Consider the following 27,665-nt stretch of genomic DNA (forward strand, 5'->3'; position numbering starts at 1 on the left):
GTCTATAGTTATTCAAGTTCTGGATGAAAGCTAATTTTAAAAATTGATTTGATATGAGTCATTATGAGTTTTTAAGGAAGGGTCCGATCACTAAGTTTAGATTGATTATGGCTGTGTCCACAACTGCTCCAGAGTTTTTGACGAGTATATCCCTTAAAATGTGAGCGGGCATGGATCACTTGTGGTCCTGATAAGCATCAGCCTTTGTTGTGATGGATGAGAAGAGTCCTGGTGCTTTGGGCTCTACAAATACGACCAACAATGCTAATGGGATCTGCGATGCTTGAGCCCACATCAATCCTCTGGATTGCCCCAGAGTTAGGAAAGTTCCCAAGACCCCAATACTAAGTCTTGTCCTGAACCTTGATCATAAAATTCATGCACAACAAGGAGTTACCATGATTAGCATTAACTGCTAGGATCTACCAGGATCTCCAAAATGGAAAGAAGTCGAGAGAGGAGAAAGGACAACCAAGAGAGACACTGAACTCCCTTCGACAGAGACCACCCGAATAGAAGAGATTCATTGTGTAAAAACAGTTTAATTTCATTCCTTGAGATTTGCAAGCGTTGGAGCACGCAGCATATTTCACCGGCGAAAGAAATTGCGCAATACTCAAAATTATCGGGCGCATCTTTTTGCAGTAATTCACTAGATGCTGGTTTTGAGGATGACTCTGTTGATGTCACGGTGTGTGATAAAACGGTCACAGACAGAGTATTAGATTCACCACTTGAGTTGAAGTTTACTCCAGCGACAGGCGGCGGGCGCTCTCTATCAGCGGCGGAGGAATATGGGAAGCTGTCTTCTCCAGATCTTCTGTAATTACCTTTTGTCTGTATCTGTGCTCGCTGGACCCCCTGGGACTCTAGAAATAAATGGAGATGATTTCATCGGGAGACCATTTTGCCATTTTCCAAGCCATCAGCCTGCTACGGGAGGTTATCTAATTCTTTTTTAATAAGCTTCACGAGATTATGGAGTAGCTGTTTTTCATTTCTAGCCTGGCACGTGACCGGGGAAGAACAAAGGACAGTGAGGACTGGAAGAGGTTCCACCTGGGCGGATGGAAGCGGAGCCCTTAAGGGTGGGTGAACATGATAGAATAACATGTTGGGTAAATGAACTAGCAGCAAAATGAAGCTGTGCGGCGCACCCGGGCCAAGGGTTCAAATCCCAGCAGGCGCCTTCACCTCTTTTCCTTCAGTGGTAGATGGGAGTATTGCTTAAATTACTTACCAGAAATTCCATTACTCTGAGTCCAAACTTCCTTGTTTCAGTCATTACCTCCGTCTCTTTAATAATGTCAAGTGATTATATGGGAGCAGAGGTTGAGGAGTTGGTGTGAGACGTCGGTGTTAGTCAGGCAAGTAGTGAGCATATGTGCTTCTATAGGAGGGTGGAGTGTGTTTAAAGTTATTTTTAGGGGAAATTGGGCTTGTAAACCTGTCTGTGGAGGAATAGATTGTTATTTTACCAGTACCTACAGGACATTCATTTGTATATTTATTATTAGTATCCTTATGCAAAAATGGTAATATGGCATACATATAGAGAGAGAGAAGGACAGGTGCTTAAATTGTGCCGGTGGCCGAGGATGGAGGTCACAGCACTCATTTTTGGAGACTGTGCTGTTTTTTTCCTCGTCAAACTTTGACCAGGAACAAGAGAGAAAAAAACAGAAAAGGGACTGTGGAAAAGAAAGAAAAAAGGGGTGAAAAGGGACCTGACAGAGTGAAATAAAGAGCACGGAGTGTCTGGTGATGGGTGATAGAGGCATGATGTGGAGTCAAGACTAGGCAGCCTTGGGATTCAACATCCCCCCCAACGAGCGATGAAACAGGCCGTGGACGCTCAGCAGATCCTTGGGGCGCAGCACTTAGGGCCAGAATTAAGGAGGCCCTAGTGCCACCTTGCGCCATATTAGTGTCATTATTTGGCGCTAATGTGGAGTTAGGGTGGCAAAAAAGCCCCACCATACTTACAAAATGGCGCAATGCACACTTTGCTCCACTTTGTAAACCCTTGTGCCACATTGTGCTTGCATCAGGCATAAAGTTTGCAAGGGGGCGTTCCGGCACTAGGAGGCCTGAAAAAATGGTGTGGTGAAATTTCAAAGTTTTCACTGCATTATATTTTCTGTCATTTTTAATGCCTGCTCAAAGTAGGAGTTAAAATGACACACCCATTTAAATCAATGGGCCTCCTTGCACTTTGCTAGTTTAGCAAAGTGCCACAATAGTGTAAAAAATGTTGACGCATTTGATCTAACTACTGACATGGCGCGCCGTATGCTAAATACGGTGCAACCATGGTGTCGTTAGGTGCTGTTAGAGGGGCGCAAGGAAAAGTGGCGCATCAGAGCTGATGCGCCACTTTTTCATAACTCTGGGCCTTATTCTTTTAAAATTAAGTACTGGAAGGGACTGGTTGGTGGGGGGAGGGATTGAGAGCATGCATGCCTAAAAGCAATGTGACATTAGAATAAATGTAACGTGTTAACAGAGAAGGATGGAGAGGCGTGACAAGCAGGAGACCCTTAAGCATGTCAGGAGGGAGAGTGGGGGCAATTAGATGCAGCACAGCAAAGAGCTAGAGTTCGAGACAGGGATAATAGTGATTAAAGGTGCAGGAGGGAATATAAATGTCGTTAATGGGCCACACCAGGCTTTTTGCATGAAATACATTTTACGCTAGTTCACACGTAGCTCAGAATTCTTTTCTTTCAGAAATATGAGCAAAATATGCAGATAAACTCAAAGTCCTACAACCGAATTTGCATAATGAGATCACCGGCTCGCCATGAACACAAAGCCTTCTCTAACATCAAACGGCTGATGCTTGAATCAGAGGGGCAGGTTTAAGAAAAGTGTCACCGCACCCAGTGCACCACCACTTTTCTTGCGCCCCTTAATGCCCCCCCAAAGCCACCATGTGTGCACTTTATTTAAAATATGGCGCACCATGGCGCAGGGTTGGGGGCAATAGCGTCAATATTTTTGATGCTATTGATCTACTGTTCAGGATTAGCGTCCAAAAATGGCACATAGAAATTCATTCGATTTCTTTGCGCCATTTTTGTGGCTCCCATAACATTGGACCTCCCCCCTTGAATACAATATGCCTGGCGCAGGCATAATATGGTGCAAGGGGTTACGAAGTGTCGCAATGCATGCATTGAGCCACTTTGTAAATCTGGTGCGGCGATTTCTGCCTCGTGGGGCCACATTAGAATATTTTTTTAAATGGCGCTAATGTGGCACAAGGAGGCACTAAGCCTTCTTAAATCTGGGCCAGAGTGTGTCCAGAGGCATCAGAACTCGCCCCTTCGATGGGCACTGCTGGTTTGAGAGTATCCCCACCCACCGGCACAGCGGATGGCATAACATTCTCTCCACCCACTCCCCCATCTGTCCATTTGTACAGGATCACCGACAGCCCATCGACTGATGCCAGACAGCAACAAAATGCCAGCCTTGGCTTGCCAGCATATTGTTGTGCTGTGAGATGAGCATGGCACACTGACCCAGATTTATGCAAATCATGGCTTTCAAACGTAATTAGTTGATTACATATTATTAAATATTTCCGTCCAGTTTAGGGGAAAGACGCCCACATTCAATAGACCGAGCTTGCAAACCCCTCCACAGCGACCTCAACTCTCACAGGGTGAAATACTCTTCCCGAAGCACAAAACATGCTTGAAATATTCCATGTATGCCATGTGTTAGCTGTTCTGAGTGGCCAAAAGCGTTTGAGAAAAGTTCACAATTCTCTGTTTCGACCAGTTTGATAGGCAGAATCACTGGACCAGTTCCACCTACTCAAAAGTTTTGCCAACTCCATCTTAAGAATTCTTCCTCTGTGTATACCTTCCTAGTACTGTAAATGGGAGTGTACTGACAGATAAGGAGCACCGCTACTGCTTTAATTCTGAAGGGAAAGTACCAGCCCTCCCCAGCAGGGGTGCAATACTTTTAAAAGGGCAGTACCAGAACTTCTCAATACCAAATAGGTACTATGGGGCAGTAAGTACCTGCAATTTAATGCTTCCATTTCAACCAATGTGCCCAGCTTCATCTCAAAATACTTAATCAATCAGGAGGTGTCTGTTTTTTGTCCAGAATTTAGAGGACTTTGGAAACAATCATTTCCAACAGACAAGTCTCTCAAGCTCTGCTGGGTCTGTTGATGTTTGTAGACCTTAAAGAAATAGGTGGGGTAGAATGTACTCGAAGAGCGTCACCCCTCGATTCAGTATGAAGTGGAGCGAGGAAGTCAAATTAGGCTGAAATCGAACAATGTAAACCCTTCACGCTTCTACCCTGCCCTAAGCCCTAAAACCGGATCCCAGTGCGACCAACACCCCCCAGCCCCCACCCTTCTAAAAACTACCCAACCCCTGTCTTAAAACCGGCCCATATCGTGACTCCCCCCGGCCCCCACCCTTCTAGAAACTACCCTTCCCCTATCCTAAGCCCTAAAACCGGACCCCAGTGTGACCCCCCCAGCCTCCACCCTTCTAAAAAATACCCAACCCCTGCCTAAGCCCTAAAAACGGACCCCAGCATGACCCCCCCATGGCCTCCGCCGTTCTAAAAAATACCCGTCCCCTGCCCTGACCCCTAAACCAGCACCCCCACCCACCACCCTGAGCCCTAAAATCGTCCCTCTGCTCCAAAACAGTATTCCCACTGCTCCAAGCCCTAAACCTGCCCCTGCCCACACCCTGAACCCTAAAACACTACCCCCATACCACCACCCAGGGCCCTAAAATCGTCCCCCCACCTCCTTGCAGCAATACTGAAAACCGTCCCCCGCCCCAAAACAGTATTCTTCCGCTCCAAGCCCTAAACCTACCCACCACCCCTACCCTAAACCAGTTCCATCTTACCCCCTGCCCTGAGCCCTAAAATCATGCCCCTGCCCCCCCACACCAAGCCCGAAAACAATCTCCTCACCCCAAAACAGTATTCTCCCCTCTCCAAGCCCTTACCCTGCCCCCCACCCTGAACCATAAACCAGTACCTCCCTACTCCCCACCATGAGCCCTAAAATCGTCCCGCCACAAAACAGTTTTCCCCGCCGCCCAAGCCCTAAAACAGGTCTCCCCCCCAATCCCAGGCCCAATCCCCCTTACCTCACTCATGAAACGAAGAGTCAGCACCTCTGAGGTGCAGCGCAGGTCATTTTGAGAAAACAGAAGGATCCCCTGTTTCCTCTAATGACGCCAATAGTCTTTACCGTCATTACCACATGTAGCCCATACCATGCACACCATTACAAGATAAGTAGTTGTAATGGTATGCGTGGTAAAGGCTATTCGTGGTAATGACGCATGCGTTGTAACATGTGGTTGGTAAAGGCTAGTCGAGGAAACAGCTGTGTTGTAATGGCCGTTCCCCGGTGCACTGTATTGTAAATACAGCGCTACCATGGTGTCGTTAAACGGGTGCAGGGTTGCGGGGGCAAACTGGTGCATCGTGGACGATGCACCAGTTTGTAGTAAATGAGGCCCTTAGTTTGAAAGCCACAAGGTTGCCTGAAAAGAGGCAAACATGCTCTACTGCACATAGGCGCTAAAGCTAAAGGCTCTGCGGGTTGGGGAGGTGAGGAGGTGCCGCAGCACCCACAGAAATAACCATGCTGGAGGTCAGAATGTGAATGAGCAATGAAGAGGCCTTGAAATGTTGTCTGTATTTTCTTACATTTGCTGTGCGTTCAAGGCCACAGACCAGTGCTTAATTTGTGCTTGTTGTTTCCGGTGCTGAGCACCGGCACTTATTTTTGAGGGCCGGCGTTTAGTCTTCTGCGCCAAGCATTTGTTGCGAGAAAAAGACACATATGGGAAAGACGGAGTTAAAGAAAAACGAAAAAGCGTCACAATAGGAGAAAGCAGAACGCTGCTAAGTTAGCTGAAGGGGCAGGGAATGGCTTTAAATGGATTGAAGAGGCCCAAGATGGCTTTAGGATTACGCTGCCTCAGTATTCCGTGTTCCCACATTTAATTGCAGCAGCCCCGGGTTTAAGAGGAAGACTTTGAGCACCGGCACGTTTTTATTTACAAATTAAGCACTGTCACAGACCAAATGTCTGGCTATGTCTTCTGACAAATTGGTGCTGAAGTCTTTAACATGGAGACTGATGTTTGCTTTTCATTCTCTGACTTCAAAGTGTGAGGATTTTGTAAGGTGAGCTATGTGGTAATCGTATTGGGGTACAGAGACTATGAAATGAAAGGCTGTAAGATGTCATTTTTTAACACACCACCATTGAAATACGTGTACACATACAATTAATTCAGAAAACATCAGCAGTTGAGAAAGCACACATGAGGCAATTTTTTGTAATTCTGACATGTGATGAAAACAAATCAAGGCACTTAGGGGGTTATTACAACTTTGGAGGAGGTGTTAATCCGTCCCAAAAGTGCTGGTAAAGTGACGGATATACCACCAGCCGTATTACGAGTCCATTATATCCTATGGAACTCGTAATACGGCTGCTGGTATATCCGTCACTTTACCGTCACTTTTGGGACGGATTAACACCTCCTCCAAAGTTGTAATAACCCCCTTAGTGAAGTGTAAATGAATGATATTCGCTGAACCCTGACTTCCACACATTGTTGTTTGTGTGCTATATAGGTTTATCAGAAAAACTACATGTCTCTCAAAATTGAGTCCCCATTTCAATGGAAAACGTGCTGCCTATTAATAATGGTGCAACACCACCTCATGCTTCACTAATATATATGCGACAATGTGCTCCAAAATGCACCACCGGCTACTTACCACTCCCTGACCACTCTCCTGCGGAATGCTCATAGCTCATTGGCTGCACTAATTCTTTGTGAAACTCTTGGATTTTTCACAATCCTTATGACGTCAATGATGTAACACTGATCCCAGCACGCCCACTCTGAAAATTGGTCAAGAACCACTGGTGTTTGGAGGACCCGAGGCTTAGGGAGAAGAGGTATTTGAAGGTCTTCAATGAAAGGCTTGAACAAGGCTAAGTGAGAATAAGTAGCATGAGTCGTAATATGGTTTCTTTTACTTCTGCATTTATCCCTCTTGTTATATCAAAGTCAGCACCCACTTGCCTTTAGGGATAATCTCCATCTGGCCAGTTCCTAAAGATCCAAAGCAATGGTACCTTATGGTAGGATTACTTATTGGGCTACATTGGATAGGGAACTCCTTTTGGGGTATCTCTGTCGCTTAACCGGGGAAGTTTAAGAGATAGCTCTGTGTTTCCCTATGGACACACTCTTTGAACCAAAGGTCCTTACTCCCCTTAATGTTTGATTAACACACGTTTCCTCTTTAAACCTTGTTTCAGAAACAAAACTGAACAAATGCACAATAAATTCTTACCAGTCTTCTCTGCAGGTAACAATGATGTCCCTCTGTCCATGCTTACTTTCAAGAGGAACTGGAATCTTAGGGACAATCTAGTAGTTACCCATAGACCAAAAACACCCAGTACCACCATCACCACTTTGTGGGGCCTTCTGGTAATGAAGGCACATCATAAATGTGGGATTTTTTTAGCTTGGAAGAGTATCAGGACACAAGGGCACTGTCACACCAGAATATGGTGCTTCAGCTTGGTTTTCGCTACAATTTGCAATACCACTAATCTAATTTATTTCATGTAGTGCCCGTGTGGCTTGATCTGTGTTGGACAAACACCACAGAAGGTCGACTAAGCTTTTCCCAACAAGATCAAATGCAAAAAATGTGAATTCACTTTTACTAAAACATTTTCTGAAAAATAAGTAGGATGAAAATGAGTTTCCTTGACAGATCATTGATGTGACGACAAAACCTGAGAAGGGAGGTCACTTGACACTAATCCTTAAACGAAAACAATGTTGGTGGAGTCCCAAGTGGACTCTATCAATGTTGGAACGAATAAAATGGAAGAAAAGAGCAACATTATAACTTTGTGAATAACTTACAAATTGAATGGACAGTTCTTATCATACATATTTTAGTTGTAATTTAGTTTCATTTAATGTAATTAATATTTATGTATATTGTACCAGGGTCGCTTGATATTTCCTATTGTGTAATACATATCGTTTTTTCCTTTTCCACACAGTTCATCATCAGTCTGTGGACCCAGTCCCTCTCTCCTGCAGCTGCACTCTCATTTCCTTTACATCAGTTTGGAGTTTTCTTTTTTTCAGGTCGCTTTCTCTCTCATGCGTGGTGCTATTGCACCTGTATTCCCCCCTGTGTTTCTAGCCATCCGCTGGGGACGATGGGGATGATGAATTGCTCCCCTTGACAATTCTGAGAACTGGTACTCACCGCACACACAATGCAAGGAAATATGCACCGACCCATTCCAAACCTGTACATTTGTGTTAATGCCTTCCCTGCACTTGCTTGAAAAATAAACACCTTTTGCACTTGTACCTAGTGCACAGTGCCTTTCAGGAAAGGAAATGCTAGCAGTCATTACAGAGTGCTGGCCCTGACTGGATTCAGGCTGAATGTGGGAAGAACATTCTGGGGCATATTTACAAGAAAGTGGTGCATCATATATGTGCGCCATTTCTCCTGCTCCCCCCCTACCGGCACCTACCAGCACCATGGTTGCGCCATATTGTAAATATGGCACACCACAGGCATCACTAGCACAATAGCATCAACATTTTGGCGCTATTGTGGCGCTTTGCTACACTAGCGTCACAAATGTTGACCCTAGTGCAGCAAAGCACAGGGTGGCCCATTGATTACAATGGGTGCGTCATTTTAACACCTGCTCTGAGCAGGTGTTGAAAATGACAGAAAAAAATGGCACAGTCAAATGTTGTAAATTTCACTGTGCCATTTTTCCAGGCCTCCCTGCGACGGAACTCCCCCCTTGCATACATTATGCCTGATGCAGGCATATTGTGGCACAAAGGGTAACAAAGTGGCACAATGCATGCATTGCACCACTCTGTAAATATGGTGCAGCAGAAAAACCACTTTAGCACCGCCTTATCGTAAACAAAATGAAGCTATGGTGGCGCTAAGAAGGCACAAGGGGCTGGTAAATATTCCCCTCTGTGTGCTAGAGCACCAGCAGTGAACTACATTTCCCAGTAGGCCACTTTCTGATGTTAAAGAGACAACAGCCATCTTGGATCTTCAGGTATAACTTGACTCAAGGTGCACAGCATCGTAGCTTGGCATTCAGGCTACAATGTTTCAAAGACCTCACTACGTGGACGATAGATTTCAAAAGTCAGCATCTGTTGCTTCCTAAAATATTGAACTACAGACAGTGTGGATTATAGAGCGGTATCCTGAATATCTGTGTAATTGAAAACAAATGTTGAACTAATCTTTGCACGTTTATTTGAAAGACTAGGTAACATTTCCCTGTACACTTAAGACTTGGGGTGTATGTTCCGGTAAAAGTTCTTTGAAGGATCAGGACAGATTAGATAGAAAATAGTCTGTAGTGACATAGTTTGAGGTAGATATTTTAAGTATAGGAACCAGTGTGAGTGCATGTGTATTGTTCAATATTTTAACTTTTTTCCGCTAGTCTGTTTCGTGTTTCTAAAGTAAAAGCAGGTCACAACCATTGAATAGTTGGAGTCAACCTTCTACGCCCACGCTAACTATAACTGGTGAATTTCTGTGTTTTTTTTATAGATCAAAACGTTAATGTTGTTACTGACAAATTTACCTAATTATAACGTTACTTTAACCTTTGTTTTTTTCAATGAATTTCCAAGTTTTTTTTTAAACAAAACCGGATCCTTTTATCACACCTCACTATAATGTTACTTTAACCTTTGGTTAATCTATCTATCTATCTATCTATCTATCTATCTATCTATCTATCTATCTATCTATCTATCTATCTATCTATCTATCTATCTATCTATCTATCTATCTATCTATCTATCTATCTATCTATCTATCTATCTGTCTGTCTGTCTGTCTGTCTGTCTGTCTGTCTGTCTGTCTATCTATCTATCTATCTATCTATCTATCTATCTATCTATCTATCTATCTATCTATCTATCCTCTGCTAGGGACTCCATGTCCCAACATCCTGCTGGTCTACTGGAGGCAGCCCCTAGCATGCCTGTGACAATCCTGAAACTCTGCTAGTGCTATAAAGCGCATTTTGTGTTCCTGCGGTGCGAGTGAACTCTGCAAGGGACTTAGGCCCTCATTACGCCACATTACAAGTTGTGAAGCTTGGCAGATGGCAAGCCTCCACAACTCCGCCTGACCCGCCGGTGTGGTCGCACTGCCGCAGCTGGCATTTGCTGCAAACCGCCAGGCTTTCCGTGGTTGTTACCCCACCCCGGAAACCCTGGCAGTCACGCACCTGGCGACAGGAATCTTCATTCCTGTCGCTGGCACACACATACACACATGTCTGCACACATGCACACATCCCCCCCACCCATCCACACACCCCCCCCACAACCCTTCAAGCATGCATGCATACACATACACACCCATTCAGCATACGCATTCATGCACTCAGACACACCCACTCACTCACATTCATCAACACAGACACCCCATTCACATGCACATACATGCACGCATTCAGCTCCCCGCTCCCTCGTCCGCAAACATACACACACACACCGACCCCAACCCCCTCTCCCTCCGGATGCCCATTTACCTCCTCAGTCGAGGGGCACGTCTGGGAGGGAATGGGTCCTGGCGGTCTTCCCTCGCTGCCACCACCACGCCAGCAGGACTCCACCAAGCCGTATTACGGCTTGTAATATGGCGGGCAGAGTCCTGGTGGTGTGGCGGTGCCGGTGAGGGACCCGCCTCTGCAGCACCGATCGCCAGCATAACTGCCTCAATGATGGCGGAAAGCAGCCAGCACTCGTAATATGGTGGTCTGCTGACCGCCAGCACTGGCAGTCGTCTGCTGGGTTGGGCTTTGGCGGTCAGGGAAATTGACCGCCAAAATCCAAATGAGGGCCTCAGTGTCTCAAAATCCTTCTTGGCTCCTGGAGATGGCCGCTAGTGCACCTGTGGCATTTTGCCAGCTCTCTAAAGCGCATTTTGTGTTCCTGCAACGTGGGATGTGTGTAGGGCGAAGCCCGGGCCATGAGCGGGCCTATCTTGTGCCCGTCATCACCCGGAGGAGGTGGGCTGGGCCACCCTCTAACATCTACGTCCCAAAAGGTAAACATTTCCAGTGAGAACTCATCTTTTCTCCCACTCTTCTTCTGTGATTGTATGGTAGTGACCTGCCTGCATCCTGCGTGGGATTAGCAGGGAGCGGAGAGTGTTTTGCTGGAGACTTGGTTGGGGGCCTGGGAAGGAGCTTAAATCTTTATATAGATCTTTGCCCTTCCAACAACTGCCAGTGCGCCAACAGATTTAGAATGAGGAAGCGTAAAGCTCCAATTGGCACAGATAAGATCATTTCCAACAGTACACTTGACAGCTTTTTGCAGCGGGCAGTGGGTGAATTAGATAAAGAAATTGAAACCGCTGAGAGACGACTATTGTCACTCTTCCTCTCCCATGTGTGCCCTATTAATTCCCCAAGCGCTGAACCATGTGGTAAAGCATCAAACCAACTACGCATACCCATGTCAGTAAATCACCATGATTCGGGGCCTAATGTTTCTTTAGACCCTATAATTAAAGTTGTATAGCTGAAAAATAAGGTTCTTCATTGGTTGCACTTGCATGCAAATTTTCCCTATGAAATAGCTTCTACCATCCTCATGGTGAGGAGGATGGGGCAGGTAGGCAGGGTGCCAAAGCAACTCCTGGGTGATTGTGTAACCATTAACTGTAGCACTGTTTTTGTTGTCCATCAATTGTTTTTGATTTGCGAAGCTGGGGCAACATGCTCTCTGGTCCGGTTCTATACCCACTGAGCTCATTTTACCCTCCCACACGTATTGAACTGATCTCTACATCAGTTCAAGGAACTAGACTTTTTTTCCCAGAACCGGTCTGGAATGCCATTAGCAAGGTGTTTATCTGCGCAGAAGGAAAGGCGTTCACCCCTGTCTGAGATTGATTGACTTCATGGGGCTGTCCCCCCATACCCTATCTGCACCACAGCTAGCCTTTCAAGCAGCAGTGTTCGCTACTCTTAGCATATGTTGGACACGATCCAGCTAGTGAATCGATAGGTGTGGTATTGTCCGTCTCACAAGCACCAGCCAAATTTAATTATGAACCCGCATTGGCACGTCAGGACTTGTTGGAGGTATGCGATCTAGGTAGGATGGAGGAACAAGCTCTGGTATTAGCAATGACAAGGAATCATTTTCCTTCTAGGGATACACAAACTATCCCCCCTGTGATAGGCGAGACTTCTTCACTGGTACCGCTGAGAGGAACACACCAGTGCTTTAAGGAATTATCAACTACCGCTCTTTTGAGCTCTTGAAACACGTGGTAGGCATTTTGAGCTGGAACATCCTGGGGAATGGGCCTAAATTGAAAAATCCATCATGAGGGCACTTTATAGATAAGCATCAAGTATGCTTGTTTCAGGAAACTTGGGCAACAGATCCAATATATAGGAACGGCTTCAAGATATTTTGGATCCCAGTTAGTGGGCTGACAGCAGGGTGGCCTTCGTGAGGCTTACTTGTATGGATAAATGTGACACTTCTTTGCACTGTAACTGAACTAAGCTTCGGATCCAGTGACATCCAAGGGCTAGTTCTTTCTTTAAACAAGGTTTCCATGTTGATTATAAATTTGTATAATAGAGGCGTGGGGAAAAGCTGTGATTCGGCCACATTAGACAGACTGGATAACTTCCTCACAGGTTGCAAAGGACCCCATTAAACTATCATCATGAGAGACATTAATGTTACCTTTGAGCCAAATCTCATTGCTCAGGATATATCCGATGAAGAAGATCAAATTTTGGGTATACAGGAGCTGAAGCCTGCACCTAGGTGACGCTTATCCAGAGCAGCTTTACAGGTAGTGGATGTCACCTTGGCATATGGGCTTCGCGTGTGTAATGGCCGCTCAGACTCAGATGCCTACCGTGCTCCAACATTTAGGCGTAGGTCCTACAAAAGCTATATTGAATGCATCCTGTTAGATGTTAGAGTCTGGAAACATATGGCTGACATGGAGGTAACAGAGCATGATGAAAGCGATCACGACCCCTTAGTACTTTCTAGTGGCAAGCAACTAACACTAGCCACACCACCGTATCCAGGGAATTTTGATCAGCAACTTAAACTGACCAACAATGGCAGGAATGTTAAATTAGAGGCCGTAAACGGTTCCCCTACTGAAACAACTGCACTATATCAGTCCTTATACATTGGAGTGATTGTGGGAGTATCATTAAAGATCATATGAAACTTTATAACACCTTGAAGGATCTTTTTGTGACTGGGCCCTTCAGCTCAGGCAGGCAGATTTGTAACAGTGGGGGAATTATTAAAAGCTACAGGAAGGCTAAGTTCAATGTATTAAAAACTATTAAAACAGTTAATGGTACAGAGGCTAAGGCCACTAGAGTCACTTATAGGCTGGAACTAAAACAGACAAAAAGGGATTGGGACGGTAAACTGTGGTCAGTTTTACTTGAAGCTGTCCAGAACAATGATCAAAGAAATTTCTGGCGGCTTGTTAGCACTGAAAGTGGGAACCCTGTGAAGGGACCCTCTCTCTTACCCTCTCCTTACCTGGTAGGCTTGAAGATGGCTCCCATCTTCCAACCACCGCATCCCACGATCAAGGGCACCTGAAAGGGAAGAAGGATAAAGTATTAGAGAAAAGGAGGAAGGCAAGAATGATGCCGCAGACAGTGATGATGAATAGGAATAGGGCTATAGCTAGCTTGGAACAAAGGGAAGCCCAGTAGCTCAAAGAAGGAGATGTGTCTGTTGTTTTTTTTTGTGCAAACACCACACTTATTAATCACTGGTGATTAATTTGGTGAGGGTAACTGAGAAAGGGGATTTCCTTTCTCCTGGCATTCTCCTTTCCAGGGTCACAACATTTAGTACATCTCACTACCAAAGAGGTAGAGAGAGAGAGAGACACTCACACGGAGACACAGGTTGTGGTGACCGTAAGATTAAATCTAGAACCGTCCTACTTACTGCTTTTTGCATATTCCTTTGTTTGAGAGTGCTGGTGGCGGCAATCACCTCAGGATCCTGTAAGAGAAGAGAAGTGAAAAACCTATACGCCTGTCAAGTGTTCACAGGGACCACACCACAGAACCCAGGACCCTTCTATATGAACCAGACTTTGACCTGTACATATTTGTTTTCTCCTTTTCTCTTGGCCAATAAATAATAAAAAATTTAAAAGCCATATTTCTGCCCTTTCCTCCCACAAGTGGTGTCGGAAGTGAGATTGAAGGAAAAGGAGGCTACGATGACCAAATGGCGGAAGGACACCAACGCTGGAAAAAGTCATGGAACGTTTCCTTACAGCAGCCACAGAGGATAGGGAGATTTCCCAAAAGCTATCACAAGTCATACGGTGAAACCTGATAAGGTGGCACAGTCACAGGACGCAGCTATCGGGAGTGTGGCGGGCGTGTTGGGACAACAATGAGTTCGCACTGCCCTGCCTTTGGTGGTGTTATAAAAGTATGTAGAGGGTGAAGGCCCTGATTTCCTTTTCAACGATTTAAAACGTTTAGCCCACGCAGCTACATGGCCTGTTGACCGAGGCGGCCAGTATTTGGGGCCCGTACTCACGGGAGATCTGCAAACAGCCTGACAGACCACCAGTCCTCAAGGGACTACCCCTATGCTGACATTAAGAAGAGTATCCTGGAGAGGCTAGGGTAGATAGCGAAAAATATTGGATTAGGCTTATTAAGGAAGGCATCCAAGAAACCCCCAGAGCTTTACATTATCGTGTAAGGGATATGACGGATAGATAGCTCAATCCTGATACTGCAACCAAGGAGGAGATAATGGAAAAGATTTACTTAGAACAATTCCTCGCCTCCCTACACCTCCCCCATACAGAAATGGGTAAGGCAGCATTGTAATGTAACATTAGAGACAGCAGTTGCGGTTGCGAGCTCCTACAGCTGTGCTCAAGAACCCTCCAAAGGACTAGAGGGCAGTGGGTGGAAGGGTAGGAGTTTTGGCACCATGAGGCAGATGAGACCAAGTGGCCCAAGGAAGTTGGAGGTTGTTCCCATAATATCAGACACCCTAAACCCCTGCAACCCGGGCCCCAATGCTATAACTGTGGGAACATGGGACATATCGCCCAGCTGTGTCTCCAAAAGGAAGAGCCAATGGATATTGGAATAACCAAGTCTTGCTATTACACCACACAGGGACCATGCCCTCCTACCATTGCCTCATGAAGGTCAACGGGGTCCCAGTACTTCTGTACACTGGCTGTCACCATTGTGTAATTTGACCAAAGATTATCCCGGTGGGAACCAAAACCAGCTGGGGAAATGAATATACACCGTGTCCACGGGGAGACAAAGAAGTACCCTGTTGCTGAGATTACTTTACAACATGGAAATTACTTGATTGTACCCCTACAAGTAGGAATGATACCCCAGGTCCCTCAATCACTTATTGTGGGTACTGATTACTTAAATCTGGAAAATCTGGTGCTGGAATCCTGGAAGGAGGGAGATTCTCTGTGGGAGATTGCCCCGTTTGCTCAAATGGGAGATGAAGAATGGCTCATTCCAAAGGTACAGAAAAGCAGGAAACAAAGGAAAGCAGGAAAACATACAATAAGAAGGGTAATGCCAATCTATTGGGAAGAATATGTCTGGGAATTCGATAGGAGCTTTCAAACAGCCCAGAGGGAGGAGCCACAATTTCAAGAGGCATGGAGTATGGCTAAGGATGAAGAGGACCCTCATGGGGTAGGGCCCCAATTTTTCAAACAACAAGCGTTACTGTATCAGAAAGGGGTGGTTACTTAGCCTAAGCAGTTACACATTCTCAACCCCCTCAGAGATAAAGTTTTATTTCTGGCTCGTAGTCATCTATTAGGTGGTCACTTTGGTCTAGAGAAGACAGAGAAAGCAGTTCTAGAACACTTTTATTGGTTCAGCATATATACAGCCATATTATAGGGAACGTCCTGTATGTCAGAAGCTCAGTTGGACCACACCTAGGAAGGCTCCCTTACTTCCCCTGCCAATATGGATGAACTCTTTTCTCGGGTTGGGATGGATATAATTGGCTCTTTGATTCGTTCTCAGAGTGGTGGGTCGATATATATTGGTATTAGTGGATAACGCCACGTGTTATCCTGAGGCCATTCCGCTATGTCACCCTATCACTACCCATATTGCAAAAGCAATGACTGAGATATTTTCATGGGTTGGCTTTCCATGAGAAATATTAACAGACGAGGGGACTCCCTTTACTTTCAAATTAATGAAACAAATATATGAGCAGCTAGGGATTAAACAGATTCGCATAGCTGCCTACCATCCCCAAATGAATGGTTTAGTGGAGCGAAATAATGCTACATTAAAACCCACATTAAATACTTTTTTGGATTTAGAGGCACAAATGCTGCCTTTAGCTTATTTGCTATTGAATGTCAAGAACAGAGCAGTACAGGGTTCTCAATCTTTAAGTTAGTATTTGGCTGTAAACCGAACACTTTATTAGATATGGCTAAAGAGTCCAGGGAACAGGAGAAAGATGACTTTGCTAGAGTATGTAACAGGATCTAAAGCACATTTAAACCAGATCTGAGAAATAACTAGAAAGAAGTTTTAGCATGCTCAGCAGGTTCAAAAAGATCAGTATGATAAGTGGGCTAAATTAAGGGAATTTGTGGCAGGAGATTTGGTATTACTGATGTTACCCTACTCTACAACAAAATGCTGTGCAAATGGCAAGGACCCTATAGGGCTCTGGAGCGGGTAACCCTAGTCACATACAAAATAGAGATAAATAGGGAGAAAAAAGATTTATCATGTATATATATTAAAGAAATGGGAAGGAACATGTCCTGTCCTATGTGGCTCTATTCCTGTAGAACCCGATCTACTTAGGACCTGTATCGATCCTGATCTAGAATAAAAACAACAATGGGACTTGCATACACAGTTAAGGCCTCATCAGGGGGTATTTTCCACCACCCCAGGAAGAACCCATTTATCACTTGATTAATACCAACCCTCCTAATCCTAGAGTTAAAGAAAAAATTGCTTTCTCTACCCCAGGAGAGTTGTAAAGGTTCACTGTTATCCCTCTCAGACTCCTTTCAGAGAGTGATGCATACCCTACTGGTACCACACCAGGCTTCTGCTGCAGCCTATATTGATGATATTGTTGACTATAGTCCTACATGGGAACCCCACCTACAGCAGTTGAGGAATGTTCTACAAACACTGGGTTCCGTAGGCCTCAAGGTAAACCCGAAAAAAAGCCATTTAGTATCCATATAGGTCAAATACTTAGGCTATTTGCTAGGGGAATGACTAATTCACTCATTCACAACTATCCACTACCTACCCTTTCCAAGGACAAAAAAAGATCTTAGGGCCTTCCTAGGGCAGGTAGGTTATTGCATACAATTTGTACCTAATTTTTCTCAAATAGCGGCCTTGTGACAGATCTCCTAAAGAGAGATAAAAAAGCAGAATTAGGGTTATGCCACCCCTCACAAACTAACTTAGATGCCTTCGAGGGTTTAAATGATGCCCTCACCTCTGAACCTATCCGCCGTAGTCGTAACTTTTCAAAACCATTCATCCTACAAATGAATGCCTCTAGAGAAGGATTGGGTGAAGTCCTTTCCCTAGACGATGAGGAGGGTATTGAGAAACCCATTTAGTTTATCAGCCGAAAACTATTTCCCTGACAAAAGAATTATGCAACAGTGGAAAAAGAAGCCTTAGCTATTAATTGGGCTATAGAAGCCCTTCACTATTATATTGAAGGATGAAAATTCACCCTGTATACTGATCAAATTCCTTTGGAGTGGATGTCTTGTAATAGCAATAAAGCAATAATCCACATATTTTACGCTTGTTTTTGGCACTACAACCCTTCTGTTTAAAAAAAAAAAAAAAAACCTTGTAAGGGGAAGGACTTTGGGGGTCATTCTGACCCTGGCGGTAATTACCGCCATGGCGGAGGTCGGTGCTCCGCCGCCATGGGGATTCTGACACCCCCTACCGCCATCCAGTTCCTGGCGGTTCTCCTGCCGGGAACAGGATGGCGGTAGGGGGTGCCGCGGGGCCCCTGGGGGCCCCTGCAGTGCCCATGCCAATGGCATGGGCACTGCAGGGGCCCCCGTTAGAGGGCCCCAAAAAGAATTTCAGTGTCTGCCTAGCAGACACTGAAATTCGCGACGGGTGCAACTGCACCCGTCGCACCTTCCCACACCGCCGGCTCAATTCTGAGCCGGCGTCCTCGTGGGAAGGGTGTTTCCCACTGGGCTGGCGGGCGGACTTTCGGCGGTCGCCCGCCAGCCCAGTGGGAAAGCCAGAATGACCGCCGCGGTCAGAATCACCCCCTTTATGTCCCAATATCCAGTGAATCTATTTCTTCCAATGAAGGAAATAGGGTTGGAGGTATGTGTAGGGATTCTCCTCCGTACCGTCTCCTTACCTGGTTGGCTTGACGATGGCTTCCATCTTCCATCCACCATGTCCCGCAATGAAGTTCAATAAATAATAAAAATTTGAAAAGTAACCAAGCCTCTGAAGCCATATTTCCATCCTTCCATCCCACAAACCCACAATCTCCTCGTGGGTCCTTAATACACCCGTGTAAATGGGTTGCCACTTTGAGTAATCTCTACTCCTGCCCCCGATCACATCCTAGAGAGGCCCCACTTTGATAGCCCTGAGGACGTGGTCTGCATTTCTCTAGAGTTTTCACTTACTCAAACTCTCAGCAGTCAATTCACTTAAACAAGGGAAGGCCCCTGGCCTGGACAAAATCCCAGGTGATTTATATAACTCTAGAGAGTCGGATTGGAAACCCAAAGCGACTCTGGTGATTTTGTCGTGCCAGCCTCCGGGGTGGAGTGCAAGTGTGAAGCACTACTGCTTTTGTTACTGGGGGTCGATATTGTAGCACTGCTGTAAAACCAGCCCCCAGTAACAAAACCTGTCCCCAACACTGCAAAACTGGCCCTCACCCTTTCATTGTCCTGGGGAAATGCCCGATGCCTGCTCTGGCCCTGTAAATCTAACACCAGTATCTGGGCGTCATATATTAACACCATTTCTAATGCAATTGTTGCTGGAGCACCAATACCCCAACGTGAAAAGGGGAAGGGATTGTGCCCATATTTAAAAAGGAAAGCAACAGTCACCCATCCAACTTCTGCCCAATTAGACTTCTGGATAATCTCTAGAAGGTGTTTGACAAGCACATTTTGGATCGGATAGTGGAGTAGATTGATGAGACTAGCACAATCTCAAACCTTCAAGCAGGATTTCAGACCCTTACTAGCTCCATCGACCGAGTATTCAGATTCATGCAGAATAACTGGAAGACTGTGGACCTTAGAGGCGTATTACCCTTCACAAGATGGGCAAAAAAATCCTGGCCTGTTCTGTGCTGATGATACACTCTTACTAGCTAAAACTAGAACTGAGGGCCAGATGTAGCAAAAAAATATTTTGCGAGTTGCAAATTGTGAGTCACAGCGACTCGCAATTTGCAACTCACAAAATATTATGCAGAAAGGTGTCTCAGACACCTTCTGCGACTCGCTATGGGGTCGCAAAGACCCACCTCATGAATATGTTTGCGACCCCATAGCGAGTCAAAGCACTCACAGGGATGGTGGCCTGCTGGAGACAGGAGACCACCATGTCTGTGACTGCTTTTAAATAAAGTAGTTTTTGTTTTTTCTTTTCGCAGCCCGTTTGCCTTAAAGGAAAACGAGCTGCAAAACGAAAAACTTCCGAAGCCATTTAGTTTCGGTTTTTTCAGAGTAGGCAGTGGTCCATAGGACCACTGCCTGCTCTGAAAAAAATTTTTTTTAGGCATTCACAAAGGGGAAGGGGTCCCATGGGGACCCCTTCCCTTTTGCGAATGTGTTACCATCCACTTCTAGTGGATGGTAACTGCGAGTTGGTTTGCGACCGCATTCGCGGTCACAAACCAACTCAGCATGGCGATGCAGTCGCAAATAGGAAGGGAACACCCCTTCCTATTTGCGAGTCGCAGCCTCAAATTGCGAGTCGGTACCAACTCGCAATTTGAGGTTGTGCATCGCGTTTAGCCTTTTGTGCCTCGCAAACTGCGTTTTTCGCAGTTTGCGAGGCGCAAAAGGCTTCCTTCATCTGGCCCTGAGTGAATAGCTTTTGTGCTTGTTTGAAAAGACTTAGGCTTGGAAGTTAATGTTGCCAAAACCCAAGCTGATGGAATACACTACAAAGAGGAGGTTGAATGGCGTGCTCACATTGAACAAGATATTAGAGAGGGTTCCTGGGATCAATTACATAGGTGCTAGGTTGGCTGACTCTGGATCATGGCTCCCTCCGATTACCTAAATTAACATGCTATAAGCCGTAGAGCAGGGGCCATTATTAGATTGGCAAAGAGAACTCAGTGGTTCCCAGTCAACCCTGCGGTTGACATCTATAAAATGTAGGTAAGGGGTGCAGCCCTGCAAGGGACAGAACCCTGGGGACAATGCAATTTGAACCCTCTGGATGCAAAGGAGAATGATTTCCTGAGAGCCACCACAGGGGTGAGGAAGTGGGCCCCCTTGTTGCCCCTTACATTAGACCTTGGAATCCATCCTATTGCTGAGCTTGCACCTTTAAGACCGCTGCTATATTGGGTTCATATATGGTACACTTGTGAATTGCAAAGTTATAGTTCTGGCCTTAATGATGTTATGTGGCGCAAGCTAGGAATGCACAAGACTGAGGGGCTAAGGCAACTGAGAAGTTCACGGTCTGAGCTATGATTAGCAGAACTGTGGGACAATCCAGTTTCCATTCCAGCAAATGCTGCTCCATTGATCAAACAGATATACTGGGAAAAGGCATGATCCCGGAGTGAACTGAGTAGCTGTAGAGGAACACTGATTAGAGGATTTTTTAATGCATAAATCTGCAACTAAACAGAGGAGTTTGGGGTTTTTGGCTACATTAGACCAATGCTTGCTTGGACTCTGTTTCTGCAGTTTTGATATGGTACTCTCCCTATTGATGCCTAAAACTACACTTTTGGCTTCCTGTGTAGATGGCACCAATGGCTGTAAACTTTGTACCACTGATGACGAAACAGATGGACACCTATTTTTCTTTCGCCCTAAATAGGTTATGACCAGACAGAGGTGGATTGCTCCCCAATGCAGAACGTTGACAACCACAGATCAAATTAACGCCCTAAGTATCCGTAAGAGCGAATCCACCTCAGTGGTAGTGTTTTCAGTTTCTACATTCCTTTTCACAGCTTGGGCCATCAGACAAAAACAACTACTGAAACTACAATGAACTAGGCCAAGAGGTCCTGAGCAGTACTGCAAAATGCTTATCTTTTAGCTTTATCAAGGTATCTAGTTTTATAAATGTTGCTAAACTAGAGCTTTTAATTTATTATTTATGTGTTCTTTTGTAAAGCTTTTAATGATGTATCTAAATGTTGTAGTGAAGGGGCTTTGTTTTCATTGTTATATGGCAATGGAATAATGTATTTCTATCTGTCAATAAACTTTGAAATTTTAACAATATATAGAACAAATGTGAAGCTCCAGGACTTGAAGTGATTTGGCAAAATCCCCACAATATAGCAAAGTGGGACAATGAGGTTTGGAATTCAGTTCCATATGTTTAATAACCCACAATTGTTATGTTATGTGTATTTGTATGGCGCACAACTCACTGGGGGGTTGGAGGGGTATCCATGTGCTGAAGCAGGAGCTGTATGGGCTGAGCCAGGGTCCGGCCAAGTGAATAGCCAGTTTTTTTTTTGTTTCTTCTGAAAATCAAGAACTGAGGAGAAGGTTTTACTGTGCAGGGGCAGGTCGTTCCAGGCGCTAGAAGTGAGGCAGGAGAAGGCACGACCGCCGGTTATGGTTCTGTGTGTATGCAGTGGGATGGGGAGGGGGTGAGTGCAGGAGTTCGGCTGAGCAGGGGGCCTGGTGGGTTTATGGAAGTTTATGTAGTTGTTGAGGTATGTGGGGTCAGTATTGTGTAAGACTAGGGGCCAAATTTATGCAGCACTAAAATTGGCAGTACCACGCTGCATCAGTTCTGAACCGCAGGGATGCACCATCTTTACAAAAATACAGTGCACCCCGTGTTTCCTCTAATGCTGGCACTAAATTTAGCTGCCAGCGCCAATGCAGGCATCCTTGCACCAAAGTGCAAGGGTGTCTGCGTTGAAGGGAATGCTTTTTTATGGGCAGGAAGGTGTCTCTTCCTGCACATAAACAATCTACAATGGTGGATTTAGCACTTCTATGTGCGCTGCAGAATGCAGTACACATAGAAGTAGCAAATCGCCATTATTGAATGATTGTTTATGTGCAGGAAGGGGCCCCTTCCTGCACATGAACAATTATTCATGGTGTTTTGCTCTTTTTATGTGTGCTGCAGAATGCCCCTGGGGTAGCGTTAGTTTTTACCACTGCTACAGATTTATGAATTCTTGTAAATCTGGGCAGTGTCAAAAGCGATGGGTGTTGCAATGGAACGCCTGCAACAACACACATTGCACGCACCTCTGCCACAGAAAACTGCGCCGGAATTACCCATATTAACAAGGCGGCGTTAAGCCACAAAAAGTGGCTTAGCGCTGCCTTGTAAATATATGGCGCAGTGCACAGCGTCACCGGAGCGTCACAAAAGTGACGCTCCAGTGGCGGTAGGGGATTGTAAATATGCCCCTTGGTATTTGTGCATGGGGAGTTTGAAGAATGCTGGTTTGTGGTTTCGGAGCCAGTGGAGCGCTTTGAAGTGCGGGGTGATGTGAGTGCAGTGTGGAGGTTGAGGGTGAGCCTGGCCACTGAGTTTTGCATGTCCTGCAGTCTTCTGGTCAGTTGAGCATCGATTCCCGCATAAAGTGCATTGCCGTGGGCAGTATTCTGGTGATGAGTGCTTGGGTGATGGTTCTGGAAGAGTTGATGGTGAGCCATCAGAAGATATTCTTGAGCATCTTGAGTGTGTGGAAGCGGGAGACTGAGACTGCAGTCACTTTGCCGGTCATGGTGGAGTCAGCCATTGAATCACAAGTGTATCCATCAGTCTCTCCGCTGTGACTTGTGCCGCAGACACAGCAACTGCTATTGGGAAGGACTCTTCTTTAAGTCACTGACTGTGAGTGCCCATTGGACTGCAACCTGGCCAACCCTACTGACCTAGGCACTGGGCTACTGTTTTGGCAGCTTCACAGCCTACAATTTCAAGTCACTAATTCTACTACATTCAGGCAAACAGTGGATTTTGCCTGTTCCAGCTTCCTAAACAGGACGAAAATTACCAACAAACCCCAAAAGACTGTGCAGTGGTTTAAAATCTACATGCCTCTCAGCTGCAGCTGGAAATAATATTTGACACTGGAAATGCGGTCAAGGTAAGCCAGAGTGGTCAGAGTTCACCATCTCATGTCATTTGTACCTCTTGATGTCATCTAGGTAAAAAGCCACCCAATAATAACATGTGATTTTCTATGAGTTCATTGCTGGGCCAAAGGTCATGTGATGTCATGTTCAGTGATGCTTTCAGGATGCTAATTAGTGGTTCCAAACTCTGAAAACTGCCCTCATGTTGGTTACAGCATGCCTGAAAGTATAGGACAACATGTGCAGTTTTCAGGCATTAAGGATTCACTGCAGTGATAAACCGTGTTTCCTCTAGCTCCTTTCTTGCTTGCTCAATAAAATTGAAAGTAGAAGGGCAAGGCGCATGTGTCTCTGCACTGCTGTTCTAACTGGGGCAGTGGTGAGGGGGAGGGGCAAGAACAGGGCCTGCGCTCCATCATGCAGGGCATGCTCATTAATCTGACTGTGCCCATAACTTCACAGAGATGCATTCTAGGTCAGATACCAGGGAAGGTTTCACATAAGTAAAGACCGGTATAAAATATATTGTTGTCAAGGAGCCGTAGGGCTCGGCAGAGAGTAGCCAGGCTGGAAGCCTCAGGGGGGAATCACTCTGTCGAGCTGAAGGGCAGGCCCCGTTGTCATTACTTGCAGGTAGGAGCACCCAGAGGCCACCACACAACTGGACAAGCATTGAGTTACAGCTATTAGCTTTGTAAAGCAAAAAAAAAAAACGCAGCGCAATTGCACTATGAAAAATGCAGCGCGACCGCGCGGAAAATAAACAGATAAAGTAGTCCGAACTCCAGGCTGAAAACATCGAGCCTCGTATGTTTTTGGTACTTTACCGGTGCTGTGTAGGTGGGCTAAACACAGGAAAATGCATGACGTATGCATGCCTTTCACAAATGAAAGCAAGCGGATTTTAAAAAGCAAGCCCACAAACCAATGTAAGTGACTGACGTGGCATGGGCGTGGTTTCGAGCCCGAAGAGAGATTACAGAATGGACGGAGCACTTTGTGCTCGCCCATAAAAATCCATGAACTTAGTGGAAATTACCAGAAGTTTATTCGGCTCATAAAGTAGACTGTGAAAGAAGAGTGAACGGGTAAACAGCTCATGCTGAAGACACAAAGAAACCCGAAACGTATTCACATAATTAAATTTACACATATAAATGTACTCTTCCACTTTGGTGTTAATTTACTACTTGCAACTATTCAACACTTTCGGGTGTAAGTTACTCCAAAGTGAAGACTTACATGTCCACATCTCTTCGGTTCAGTGGGTGGAATGTGCATAAACTTAGGGTCATGCTTAAGAAAAGTGGTGGTGAACACGGTGCAGCGCCTTTTTTCTTGCGCCCTTTGGGCTCCCTAACGCCACCATGTGTACGTTGTATTTAAAATACGGCGGATCATGGCGATAGTTAGGGGACTAGCGTCAGAATTTTTGATGCTAGTCTGGCGGTTTGCAGGATTAGTGTAATAAATTCTGACGCCAGTCCTGCAAAGCACCCAGAAGCCCGCTGTAACCAATGGAAGCCTCCTTTCAAAGCCTTCTCTGAGCAGGCGTTAAAAGTACTGAAAAAATGGCGCAAGGAAATCTCTTAGATTTCCTTGCGCCATTTTTTTTGCCTCCCCTAATGGGGGAACGCCCCCTTTGCATACATTATGCCTGGCGCGGGCATAATATAGTGCAAAGGGTTACAAACTGGCACAATGAAATATGGCAATGAGTTTTTCGCCTTCTAACCCCACATTAGCGTAAAAAAATGACACTAATGTGTTGTTGGAATGGCGCTAGGGCCTCTTAAATATGCCTCTTAATCTACAAACTTATCACATGTCTACCTCAAGACCACTTCAAACTCTATAAATTCCTCAATGTTTTGATTACATTTCTTTTATTTATACTTATAGCTATTCTTTCAAGTAGATTTTGGAGCAGGAGTCATTGCAAGTACATTAGGGGAGGACACCAGGCCGTTCTCTCAATGAAACCCAGGTACAATCACCGGTGTGTACTTATGCTAACAATGTCACTATCACATCATAGGGGCTTTCCATCACTCGGCTTGTTAAACCATAACACTGTATTTCACAGTGTGTTTATTCCTGACTTTTAAGTGTAGTCAAGTATAACCTTGCCTTTTATATTGTTAAACAACTATACACTCATAGCCCTTCTTTATTCACTTTTAAGGTCTTGTGTACACTTCCTGCCACAGTATTCTTCTGTTCCTAGAGCTGCGTGGAAAGCCATACTGGTACCACAGAGCTCATAGGTGACATTGACATGTAAGTTTAATATCTGCTCTTTTAGGTTTGTGTCTAACCATATTTGTTACTGACAGGTTAGCTGTATCTCTTTGTCACATATCCCTATTTGCACCCTGGGCAATATGTAATGTAATTTTTGAATACATTATATTTTATCTGATAGAAATGCACTTAGACTTGTCATTGTAAGGGAAGCATAATACTATATCTGTTAGACCTTATCTTAGCTTGCAAAAAAGGAGTCTTTGTGCTTTCAAGCTTTGTATTTCAACCATTAAAATGATGTCTTTATGAATGATTTGGGATGGTTTACTACTACGTGGCTCTTCTGTCATAAAACAGCTCCATGTCCTTTGGAAATACACAACATTGATAACATCAAGGGATAGCCTGGCAGCAGCAATGAGGCCCCAAACCATCCATCGGTCATGTAGGGCAGGGAACTTCACATCTTTACTTCCTCCTCTAATCACTAGTCCTTTCACCATTTTTATATTGTTTATTTTATAGAAAATGTTTAAAGTGTTTATTGGTGTTGATTGTTTTCCTTTCATGTATTTATCTCTAATGTGCCAGCATGTGAAGGTCACTTTAATAGTTTGTCAATGATCATTTAGCATATTCTTCTTTCTATGATTGGTGCAGAAGGAGGTATCCTGGCCACAACAACTAGAAGGACACAGTTTCGCGAGCTGACATCACAGTGTACTCCAGAAGTGAAACATCTGAGGCTCGACCTGGTAAGTTGACTTTGTTGAGATATAATAACAATTACCATCATAAGTTTAATTATGGTCACACAGTACTAACTTTATAACATGTTTCCAGAACACTGTCAATTAAATTACCGTCTAGAAGTTTTTCAGAACATAGTCAATTAAAATTAAAGTACTGTGTAGAATTAGGCACAAAACTCCATTTGATGTACGTCTGTTGTTTATGTCTTCCACTTGCAGGCACTGAGATATTTTGTGGGATGATGTTGCTGAGTCATCTACCAGTGGAGGGTGGTGGGAAAATCAAGGAGAGAATCCAATCATACTCCAAACAACTACTTCAGCATGCAACACTGAACTAGAAGAAGAGAGAAAGAGCAGGAAGTGGTTGAGTAGGAGCATGACCTGGAAAAGGACATTGCTCTTTCCAAACAGAACATCACCAATATGGCCACTTTACGGCTGATGCGCATTCTTCCTCCAAAATCATTTAGAAGGATTGCTAGTTCTCAGCCTATGACTAAGCTGTCATGGATGCTTATTTGGCATACTCAAGACTGAGAATGAAACAGCCCTTAAGTAACAGGTACCTCTTTACAATATCATTCACACACCTCTCATGAGGATGCATCTCTGGGCTTCTCTCATTCAACGGATAAAGCAAACATTCTTGGTGAGTCACACATATGCCCCATTCGACATTCTTTTTCCACAACTGCAAGGTGCCACCACTGTCTGCAATGATCAACCTGCTGTGGTGGTAGTTGCTATTGTTTAATATTGTTCTCTGGGAGGATACTTTATTTCTAACAACAGACTCTAATGTGTGGAACGATTTTAATGCAGTGGGGATACTCTCCATAAGATATCTGTTTACCTTAAAAGACCCCCTCAGATGATTGACAGACAGATAAATTCCTTGGGTAATGTTACAAAATGTTACAAAGACATGGCATCAATGCACCAAGAACATCAGTGAAGGTTGAAGAAAGAGAATTCAAGGCAACATACCTTGGTTTGCACAAGATACTACAGAGACACCTCAAGTTAGAAGGGACATACCATTTGCCACCTCACACCTCTGCCACATCCACCTGCACCACCTCCTTTTACACCACCTCCACCTGAACCACCCCATCTTCCACCATCTTTAACTCAACCACCGCCAATTTAACCACGCACAAGACAGACACACTCTCAGTC

The 27,665-nt window shown here is 45.0% G+C and overlaps 1 long non-coding RNA gene across 1 annotated transcript in view; it reads left to right on the plus strand.

The window, feature by feature from the left end:
- The window catches only part of LOC138258573 (uncharacterized), a 60,106-nt gene extending 33,066 nt beyond the window's left edge, over positions 1-27,040 (plus strand). Inside the window, exons 2-3 of the long non-coding RNA XR_011198425.1 lie at positions 26,392-26,486; positions 26,703-27,040. This is a non-coding gene — a long non-coding RNA (uncharacterized lncRNA). The remainder of the gene's footprint in view (positions 1-26,391; positions 26,487-26,702) is intronic.
- The last annotated feature ends 625 nt before the right edge of the window (positions 27,041-27,665 follow it).

The sequence above is a fragment of the Pleurodeles waltl genome, chromosome 9 (assembly GCF_031143425.1).
Source record: "Pleurodeles waltl isolate 20211129_DDA chromosome 9, aPleWal1.hap1.20221129, whole genome shotgun sequence".
Taxonomy (NCBI): Eukaryota; Metazoa; Chordata; class Amphibia; order Caudata; family Salamandridae; genus Pleurodeles; species Pleurodeles waltl.